Source organism: Arachis ipaensis, chromosome B10 (assembly GCF_059453495.1).
Source record: "Arachis ipaensis isolate K30076 ecotype BB chromosome B10, ASM5945349v1, whole genome shotgun sequence".
NCBI lineage: Eukaryota > Viridiplantae > Streptophyta > Magnoliopsida > Fabales > Fabaceae > Arachis > Arachis ipaensis.
In genome coordinates, this window is record NC_142435.1 from 36099450 (window position 1) to 36110511 (window position 11062).

Sequence of the window (11062 nt, forward strand, 5' to 3'; positions counted from 1 at the left end):
AAACTCTCACCAATGATTTACATAAGCACCTCTATCCCTATTCTATTATTTATTTTCGAAAACCCATTACTGTTTGATATCCGCCTGACTAAGATTTGCAAGGTGACCATAGCTTGCTTCATACCAACAATCTCCGTGGGATTCGACCCTTACTCACGTAAGGTATTACTTGGACGACCCAGTGCACTTGCTGGTTAGTTACATGGAGTTGTGAACCATGGTCTTGGCGTTATGTTTTTGGCGCCATTTCCAGGGAAAGAAAGAGCAATGAATTTTACATAATTAAAGTGTAATCACGATTCCGCGTACCAAGTTTTTGGCGCCGTTGCCGGGGATTGTTCGATCCTGGACATCACAATTTCGTGCACCAAGTTTTTGGCGCCGTTGCCGGGGATTGTTCGAGTTTGGATAACTGACGGTTCATCTTGTGCTCAGATTAGGTAATTTTCTTTTTGTTTTGTTTTCAAAAATTTTTCAAAAATCTTTCAAAAATTTTCTCATCTGTTTTCGAAAAAAAAATGTTTTCAAAAATATATTTTTCTTCAGAATTTTTAAGAATGAATTCTAGTGTTTCATGAAGCATGTAAAGCATGGCTGGCTGTAAAGCCATGTCTAATTCTTTTGGATAGAGCATGTTAGGCTTGTCATGTCTGAATTACACTCATATTTTTATTAAAGCTTGGCTGGCTATTAAGCCATGCCTGACCCTTTGATTGGAGCTTTAAGACTAACATGGCAAGATTCCTGGAATTCATATTAAAAATTTTGGAATCCTTATTTTTATTTTTCAAAATAATTTTCAAAAAAAAAAAAAAATACAAAAAAAACTAGAAAATCATAAAAATCAAAAATATTTTTTGTGTTTCTTGTTTGAGTCTTGAGTCATGTTATAAGTTTGGTGTCAATTGCATGTGCATCTTGCATTTTTCGAAAATTTTCATGCATTCATAACGTTCTTCATGATCTTCAAGTTGTTCTTCGTAAGTCTTCTTGTTTGATCTTTGCATTTGCAAGTTTTATGTCTTTTCTTGTTTTTCATATGCATTCTTGAATTCTTAGTGTCTAAGCATTAAAGAATTCTAAGTTTGGTGTCTTGCATCTTTTCTTTGCATTAAAAATTTTTCAAAAATGTGTTCTTGATGTTCATCATGATCTTCAAAGTGTTCTTGGTGTTCATCTTGACATTCATAGCATTCTTGCATGCATCACATGTTTTGATCTAAAAATTTCATGCATTGCATCTCTTTAGTGTTTTTCTCTCTCATCATAAAAATTTCAAAAAATCAAAAAAATATCTTTCCCATTTTCTCTCATCAAATTCAAAAATTTGGATTGACTTTTTCAAAAATTTTTAAAATCAAATTGTTTCTCATGAGTCAAATAAAATTTTCAATTTGAAAATCTTATCTTTTTCAAAATCTTTTTCAAAAATCAAATCTTTTTCAAAATTCTTAGTTATTTTCGAAAATTCCAAAAATATTTTTCTTATTTTTATATCAAATTTTCGAAAATAACATAATCAATTAATGTTTTGATTCAAAAATTTCAAGTTTGTTACTTGCTTGTTAAGAAAGATTCAAACTTTAAGTTCTAGAATCATATCTTGTGATTTCTTGTGAATTAAGTCATTAATTGTGATTTTAAAAATCAAATCTTTTTCAAAAAAAATTTCAATCATATCTTTTCAAAAATATCTTCTTATCTTTTTCAAAAATTTGATTTCAAAATATCTTCTCTAACTTCCTAACTTCTTATCTTTTCAAAATTGATTTTCAAATTAGTTTCAACTAACTAACTAACTTTTTTTTTGTTTCTTAACTTTTTCAAAACTACCTAACTAACTCTCTCTCTCTCTCATTTTCGAAAATATCTTCCCCCTTTTTCAAAATTTCTTTTTAATTTATTAATTATTTTAATTTTTAAATCTTAATTTTCGAAAATTACTAACATTTTTCAAAAAAAAAAAAAAACTATTTTCAAAAATCACTAACTCTTTTTCAAAAATTATTTTCGAAAATTCCTTCTCTCTCATATTATTCTATTTATTCATTCATTTACTAACATCTCATCTCACATCTCAACCCTCCTCACAGTTGTGTTTCTTCCATTATATTACATTCTTTGTCTCCCCCTCTTCTTCTACTCACACATGGATCCCTATACTGTGGTATAAAGGATCACTATTATTATTATTATTATTTTTCTGTGCCCTCTTCTTTGTCATATGAGTAGGAGCAAGGATAAGAACATTCTTGTGGAAGCAGATCCAGAACCTGAAAGGACTCTGAAGAGAAAATTAAGAGAAGCTAAATCACAACAATCCAGAGATAACCTTTCAGAAATTTTCGAACAGGAAGAGGAGATGGCAGCCGAAAATAATAATAATGTAAGGAAGATGCTTGGTGACTTTACTGCACCTAATTCCAATTTACATGGAAGAAGCATCTCCATTCCTGCCATTGGAGCAAACAACTTTGAGCTGAAACCTCAATTAGTTTCTCTGATGCAGCAGAACTGCAAGTTTCATAGACTTCCATCTGAAGATCCTTTTCAGTTCTTAACTGAATTCTTGCAGATATGTGATACTGTTAAGGTTAATGGAGTAGATCCTGAAGTCTACAGGCTCATGCTTTTCCCTTTTGCTGTAAGAGACAGAGCTAGATTATGGTTGGATTCTCAACCCAAAGACAGCCTGAACTCTTGGGATAAGCTGGTCACAGCTTTCTTAGCCAAGTACTTTTCTCCTCAAAAGCTGAGCAAGCTTAGAGCTGATGTTCAAACCTTCAGACAGAAAGAAGGTGAATCCCTCTATGAAGCTTGAGAAAGATACAAATAGTTGACCAAAAAGTGTCCTTCTGACATACTTTCAGAATGGACCATCCTGGATATATTCTATGATGGTTTATCTGTGCTATCAAAGATGTCACTGGACACTTCTGCAGGTGGATCCATTCACCTAAAGAAAACACCTGCAGAAGCTCAAGAACTCATTGACATGGTTGCTAATAACCAGTTCATGTACACTTCTGAAAGGAATCCTGTGAGTAATGGGACGCCTATGAAGAAGGGAGTTCTTGAAGTTGATACTCTGAATGCCATATTGGCTCAGAACAAAATATTTACTCAGCAAGTCAATATGATTTCTCAGAGTCTGAATGGAATGCAAGCTGCATCCAACAGTACTCAATAGGCTTCTCCTGAAGAAGAAGCTTATGATCCTAAAAACCCTGCAATAGTAGAGGTAAATTATTTAGGTGAACCTTATGGAAACACCTATAACTCATCATGGAGAAATCATCCAAGTTTCTCATGGAAGGATCAAAAGCCTCAACAAGGCTTTAATAATGGTGAAAGAAACAGGTTTCGTAATAATAAACCTTTTCCATCATCCACTCAGCAACAGACAGAGAACTCTGAACAAAATACTTCTAATTTGGCAAACTTAGTCTCTGATCTGTCTAAGGCCACTGTAAGTTTCATGAATGAAACAAGATCTTCCATTAGAAATCTGGAAGCACAAGTTGGCCAGCTGAGTAAAAGGATCACTGAAATCCCTCCCAGTACTCTCCCAAGCAATACGGAAGAGAACCCAAAAGGAGAGTGCAAGGCCATTGACATAAGCACCATGGTCGAACCTACAAGGGGAGTGGAGGACATGAATCCCAAGGAGGAAGACCTCCTGGGACGTCCAGTGATCAATAAGGAGCTTCCCTCTGAGGAACCAAAGGACTCTGAGGCTCATCTAGAGACCATAGAGATTTCATTGAACCTCCTTATGCCATTCATGAGCTCTGATGAGTATTCCTCTTCTGAAGAGAATGAGGATGTTACTGAAGAGCAAACAGCCAAGTTTCTTGGTGCAATCATGAAGCTGAATGCCAAATTATTTGGCATTGATACTTGGGAAGTTGAACCTCCCTTGTTCATCAATGAACTAAGTGATCTGGATCAACTGACATTGCCTCAGAAGAGACAGGATCCTGAAAAGTTCATAATACCCTGTACTATAGGCACCATGATCTTTAAGGCTCTGTGTGACCTTGGTTTAGGGATAAACCTCATGCCCCTCTCTGTAATAGAGAAACTAGGAATCTATGGGGTGCAAGTTGCTAAAATCTCATTAGAGATGGCAGACAATTCAAGAAAACAGGCTTATGGACAAGTAGAGGACGTGTTAGTAAAGGTTGAAGGCCTTTACATCCCTGCTGATTTCATAGTCCTAGATACTGGAAAGGAAGAGGATGAATCCATCATCCTAGGAAGACCTTTCCTGGCCACAGCAAGAGCTGTGATTGATGTTGACAGAGGTGAAATAGTCCTTCAATGGAATGAGGACTCCCTTGTGTTTAAAACTCAAGGATCTCCCTCTGCAACCATGGAGAGGAAGCAGAAAAAGCTTCTCTCAAAGCAGAGTCAACCAGAGCCCCCACAGTCAAACTCTAAGTTTGGTGTTGGGAGGCCACAACCAAACTCTAAGTTTGGTGTTGAACTCCCATATCCAAACTCTAAGTTTGGTGTTGGAGAGTCTCAACAAAGCTCTGCACATCTGTGAGGCTCCATGAGAGCCCACTGTCAAGCTATTGACCTTAAAGAAGCGCTTGTTCGGAGGCAACCCAATTTTTATTTATCTAACTATATTTTTTTTAGTTATATGTCTTTGTAGGTTCATGATCATGTGGAGTCACAAAATAAATATAAAAATTGAAGATGGAATCAAAAATAGCAGAAGAAAAATCACACCCTGGAGGAGCATCTGGCTGGCGCTGAACGCCCAAAATGGGCAGCATCTGGGCGCTGAACGCCAGAACAGGCATGGTTCTGGCGTTCTACGCCAGAAATGGCACAGAAATGGGCGTTGAACGCCCAAAATGGCCACCAACCTGGTGCTGAACGCCCAGAGTTGTGTGCAAAGGCATTTTTACATGCCTAATGGGTGCAGGGATGTAAATCCTTGAACACCTCAGGATCTGTGGACCCCACAGGATCCACTCAGAATCTGTGGACCCCACAGGATCCCCACCTACCTCCACTCACTTCTTCTTACCACTCTCTTTCACACAACCCCATAAACACTCTTCCCCAAAAACCCTTCACCAATCACCTCAAACTCTCTTCCCCATCACCTCTTCACCACTCACATCCATCCACTCTTCCCCATAAACCCACCTCATAAACTCCACCTACCTTCATAATTCAAAACCAATTTCCCACCCAAACCCACCCATATGGCCGAACCTTAACCCCCCTCCCTTCCCTATATAAAGCCCTCCATTCTTCATCAAATTCACACAACACACCCCTCTTGGCCGAAACACTTCCCACTCTCCCTCTCCTCCATTTCTTCTTCTTCTTCTTCTATTCTTCTTTTCTTGCTCGAGGACGAGCAATATTCTAAGTTTGGTGTGGTAAAAGCATAAGCTTTTTGTTTTCCCATTACCATTGATGGCACCTAAGACCGGAGAATCCTCTAGAAAGGGGAAAGGGAAGACAAAAGCTTCAACCTCCGAGTCATGGGAGATGGAAAGGTTCATCTCCAAAGCCCATCAAGACCACTTCTATGATGTTGTGGCCAAGAAGAAAGTGATCCCCGAGGTCCCTTTCAAACTCAAAAGAAATGAGTATCCGGAGATCCGACATGAAATTCAAAGAAGAGGTTGGGAAGTTCTAACAAATCCCATCCAACAAGTTGGCATCCTAATGGTTCAAGAGTTCTATGCCAATGCATGGATCACCAAGAACCATGATCAAAGTAAGAACCCGGATCCAAAGAACTATGTTACAATGGTTCGGGGGAAATACTTAGATTTTAGTCCGGAGAATGTGAGGTTGGCGTTTAACTTGCCCATGATGCAAGGAGATGAACGCCCCTACACTAGAAGGGTCAACTTTAATCAAAGGTTGGACCAAGTCCTTATGGACATATGTGTAGAAGGAGCTCAATGGAAGACTGACTCCAAAGGCAAGCCAGTTCAACTAAGAAGATTGGACCTCAAGCCTATAGCTAGAGGATGGTTGGAGTTCATTCAATGCTCAATCATTCCCACTAGCAACCGGTCTGAAGTTACTATAGACCGGGCCATCATGATCCATAGCATCATGATTGGAGAAGAGGTGGAAGTTCATGAGATTATACCTCAAGAACTCTACAAGGTGGCTGACAAGTCCTCCACCATGGCAAGGTTAGCCTTTCCTCACCTCATTTGCCACCTATGCAATTTGGATGGGATTGACATAGAGGGAGATATCCTCATCAAAGAGGACAAGCCCATCACTAAGAAAAAGATAGAGCAAGCAAGAGAGCCCATTCATGGAGCTCAAGAGGCGTATGAAGCTCATCACCATGAGATCCCGGAGATGCCTCAAATGCACTTTCCTCCACAAAACTATTAGGAGCAGATCAACACCTCCCTAGGAGAATTGAGTTCCAATATGGGACAACTAAGGGTGGAACATCAAGAGCACTCCATCATGCTCCATGAAATAAGAGAAGATCAACAAGCAACGAGGGAGGAGCAACAAAGACAAGGAAGAGACATAGAAGAGCTCAAGGACATCATTGGTTCCTCAAGAAGGAAACGCCACCATCACTAAGGTGGATTCATTCCTTGTTCTTATTTCTTCTGTTTTTCGTTTTCTATGTTATGTGCTTATCTATGTTTGTGTCTTCATTACATGATCATTAGTAGTAAGTAACTATCTCTTAAAGTTATGAATGTCCTATGAATCCATCACCTCTCTTAAATGAAAAATGTTTTAATTCAAAAGAACAAGAAGTACACGAGTTTCGAATTTATCCTTGAACTTAGCTTAATTATATTGATGTGGTGACAATGCTTCTTGTTTTCTGAATGTATGCTTGAACAGTGCATATGTCTTTTGAAGTTGTTGTTTAAGAATGTTAAATATGTTGGCTCTTGAAAGAATGATGACTAGGAGACATGTTATTTGATAATCTGAAAAATCATAAAAATGATTCTTGAAGCAAGAAAAAGCAGCAAAGAACAAAGCTTGCAGAAAAAAAAATAAGGTAAAAAAAATAGAAAAAGAAAAAGCAAGCAGAAAAAGCCAAAAGCTCTTAAAACCAAGAGGCAGGAGCAAAAAGCCAATAACCCTTAAAACCAAAAGGCAAGGGAAAATAAAAAGGATCCCAAGGCTTTGAGCATCAGTGGATAGGAGGGCCTAAAGGAATAAAATCCTGGCCTAAGCGGCTAAACCAAGCTGTCCCTAACCATGTGCTTGTGGCGTGTAGGTGTCAAGTGAAAACTTGAGACTGAGCGGTTAAAGTCAAGGTCCAAAGCAAAAAAAGAGTGTGCTTAAGAACCCTGGACACCTCTAATTTGGAACTTTAGCAAAGCTGAGTCACAATCTGAAAAGGTTCACCCAATTATGTGTCTGTGGCATTTATGTATCCGGTGGTAATATTGGAAAACAAAGTGCTTAGGGCCACGGCCAAGACTCATAAAGAAGCTGTGTTCAAGAATCATCATACTGAACTAGGAGAATCAATAACACTATCTGAACTCTGAGTTCCTATAGATGCCAATCATTCTGAACCTCAATGGATAAAGTGAGATGCCAAAACTATTCAAGAGGCAAAAAGCTATAAGTCCCGCTCATTTGATTGAAGCTATGTTTCATTGATAGTTTGGAATTTATAGTATATTCTCTTCTTTTTATCCTATTTGATTTTCAGTTGCTTGGGGACAAGCAACAATTTAAGTTTGGTGTTGTGATGAGCGGATAATTTATACGCTTTTTGACATTGTTTTTAGTATGTTTTTAGTAGGATATAGTTACTTTGAGGGATGTTTTCATTAGTTTTTATGTTAAATTCACATTTCTGGACTTTACTATGAGTTCGTGTGTTTTTCTGTGATTTCAGGTAATTTCTGACTGAAATTGAGGGACTTGAGCAAAAATCAGATTCAGAGGTTGAAGAAGGACTGCTGATGCTGTTGGATTCTGACCTCCCTGCACTCAAAGTGGATTTTCTGGAGCTACAGAACTCGAAATGGCGCGCTTCCAATTGTGTTGGAAAGTATACATCCAGGGCTTTCCAGCAATATATAATAGTCCATACTTTAGCCAAGAATAGACGACGCAAACTGGCGTTCAACGCCAGCTCTCTGCCCAAATCTGGCGTCCAGCGCCAGAAAAGGATCCAAAACCAGAGTTGAACGCCCAAACTGGCACAAAAACTGGCGTTCAACTCCAAGAAGGACCTCTACACGTGCAACACTCAAGCTCAGCCCAAGCACACACCAAGTGGGCCCCGGAAGTGGATTTATGCATCAATTACTTATTTCTGTAAACCCTAGTGACTAGTTTATTATAAATAGGACCTTTTACTATTGTATTAGACATCTTTGGATCTTTGGATTATCTTTTGATCTATTGATCACGTTTTGGGGGCTGGCTATCTCGGCCATGCCTGGACCTTTCACTTATGTAATTTTAACGGTAGAGTTTCTACACTCCATAGATTAAGGTATGGAGCTCTGCTGTTTCTCAAAGATTAATGCAAAGTACTACTGTTTTCTATTCAATTAATCTTATTTCACTTCTAAGATATTCATTCGGTCTTCAACCTGAATGTGATGAACGTGACAATCATCATCATTCCCTATGAACGCGTGCCTGACAACCACTTCCGTTCTACATTAGATTGAATGAGTATCTCTTAGATCTCCTAACCAGAATCTTCGTGGCGTAAGCTAGAATGATGGCGGCATTTAAGAGAATCCGAAAGGTCTAAACCTTGTCTGTGGTATTCCGAGTAGGATTCAATGATTGGATGACTGTGACGAGCTCCAAACTCGCGATTGCAGGGCGTTAGTGACAGACGCAAAAGGATAGTAAATCCTATTCCAGGATGATCGAGAACCGACAGATGAATAGCCGTGCCGTGACAGGGTGCGTTGATCATTTTCACTGAGAGGATAAAATGAAGCCATTGACAAAGGTGATGCCTCCAGACGATTAGCCGTGCCGTGACAGGGCATTGGATCATTTTCCCGAGAGATGACCGAAAGTAGCCGTTGACAATGGTGATGTATCACATAAAGCCAGCCATGGAAAGGAGTAAGACTGACTGGATGAAGATAGCAGGAAAGCAGAGGTTCAGAGGAACGAAAAGCATCTCCATTCGCTTATCTGAAACTCTCACCAATGATTTACATAAGCACCTCTATCCCTATTCTATTATTTATTTTCGAAAACCCATTACTGTTTGATATCCGCCTGACTGAGATTTGCAAGGTGACCATAGCTTGCTTCATACCAACAATCTCCGTGGGATTCGACCCTTAGTCACGTAAGGTATTACTTGGACGACCCAGTGCACTTGCTGGTTAGTTACACGGAGTTGTGAACCATGGTCTTGGCATCATGTTTTTGGCGCCATTTCCAGGGAAAGAAAGAGCAATGAATTTTACATAATTAAAGTGTAATCACGATTCCGCGTACCAAGTTTTTGGCGCCGTTGCCGGGGATTGTGAGATTCTGGACATCACAATTTCGTGCACCAAGTTTTTGGCGCCGTTGCCGGGGATTGTTCGAGTTTGGACAACTGACGGTTCATCTTGTTGCTCAGATTAGGTAATTTTCTTTTTGTTTTGTTTTCAAAAATTTTTCAAAAATTTTCTCATCTGTTTTCGAAAAAAAAATGTTTTCAAAAATATATTTTTCTTCAGAATTTTTAAGAATGAATTCTAGTGTTTCATGAAGCATGTAAAGCATGGCTGGCTGTAAAGCCATGTCTAATTCTTTTGGATAGAGCATGTTAGGCTTGTCATGTCTGAATTACACTCATATTTTTATTAAAGCTTGGCTGGCTATTAAGCCATGCCTGACCCTTTGATTGGAGCTTTAAGACTAACATGGCAAGATTCCTGGAATTCATATTAAAAATTTTGGAATCCTTATTTTTATTTTTCAAAATAATTTTCAAAAAAAAAATAAATAAAAATACCAAAAAACTAGAAAATCATAAAAATCAAAAATATTTTTTGTGTTTCTTGTTTGAGTCTTGAGTCATGTTATAAGTTTGGTGTCAATTGCATGTGCATCTTGCATTTTTCGAAAATTTTCATGCATTCATAGCGTTCTTCATGATCTTCAAGTTGATCTTCGTAAGTCTTCTTGTTTGATCTTTGCATTTGCAAGTTTTATGTCTTTTCTTGTTTTTCATATGCATTCTTGAATTCTTAGTGTCTAAGCATTAAAGAATTCTAAGTTTGGTGTCTTGCATGTTTTCTTTGCATTAAAAATTTTTCAAAAATGTGTTCTTGATGTTCATCATGATCTTCAAAGTGTTCTTGGTGTTCATCTTGACATTCATAGCATTCTTGCATGCATCACATGTTTTGATCTAAAAATTTCATGTATTGCATCTCTTTAGTGTTTTTCTCTCTCATCATAAAAATTTCAAAAAATCAAAAAAATATCTTTCCCATTTTCTCTCATCAAATTCGAAAATTTGGATTGACTTTTTCAAAAATTTTTAAAATCAAATTGTTTCTCATGAGTCAAATCAAATTTTCAATTTGAAAATCTTATCTTTTTCAAAATCTTTTTCAAAAATCAAATTTTTTTCAAAATTTTTAGTTATTTTCGAAAATTCCAAAAATATTTTTCAAAAATATTTTTCTTATTTTTATATCAAATTTTCGAAAATAACATAATCAATTAATGTTTTGATTCAAAAATTTCAAGTTTGTTACTTGCTTGTTAAGAAAGATTCAAACTTTAAGTTCTAGAATCATATCTTGTGATTTCTTGTGAATCAAGTCATTAATTGTGATTTTAAAAATCAAATCTTTTTCAAAAACAATTTCAATCATATCTTTTCAAAAATATCTTCTTATCTTTTTCAAAAATTTGATTTCAAAATATCTTCTCTAACTTCCTAACTTCTTATCTTTTCAAAATTGATTTTCAAATTAGTTTCAACTAACTAACTAACTTTTTGTTTGTTTCTTAACTTTTTCAAAACTACCTAACTAACTCTCTCTCTCTCTCATTTTCGAAAATATCTTCCCCCTTTTTCAAAATTTCTTTTTAA

General features: G+C 37.2%; 1 non-coding gene across 1 annotated transcript; it reads right to left on the minus strand.

Moving 5' to 3' along the window:
* Positions 1 to 2758: 2758 nt before the first annotated feature.
* LOC148579686 (small nucleolar RNA R71) lies at positions 2759 to 2862 on the minus strand. The gene has a single exon (XR_015897070.1). It is a non-coding gene; the product is annotated as a small nucleolar RNA R71 (small nucleolar RNA).
* Positions 2863 to 11062: the final 8200 nt, after the last annotated feature.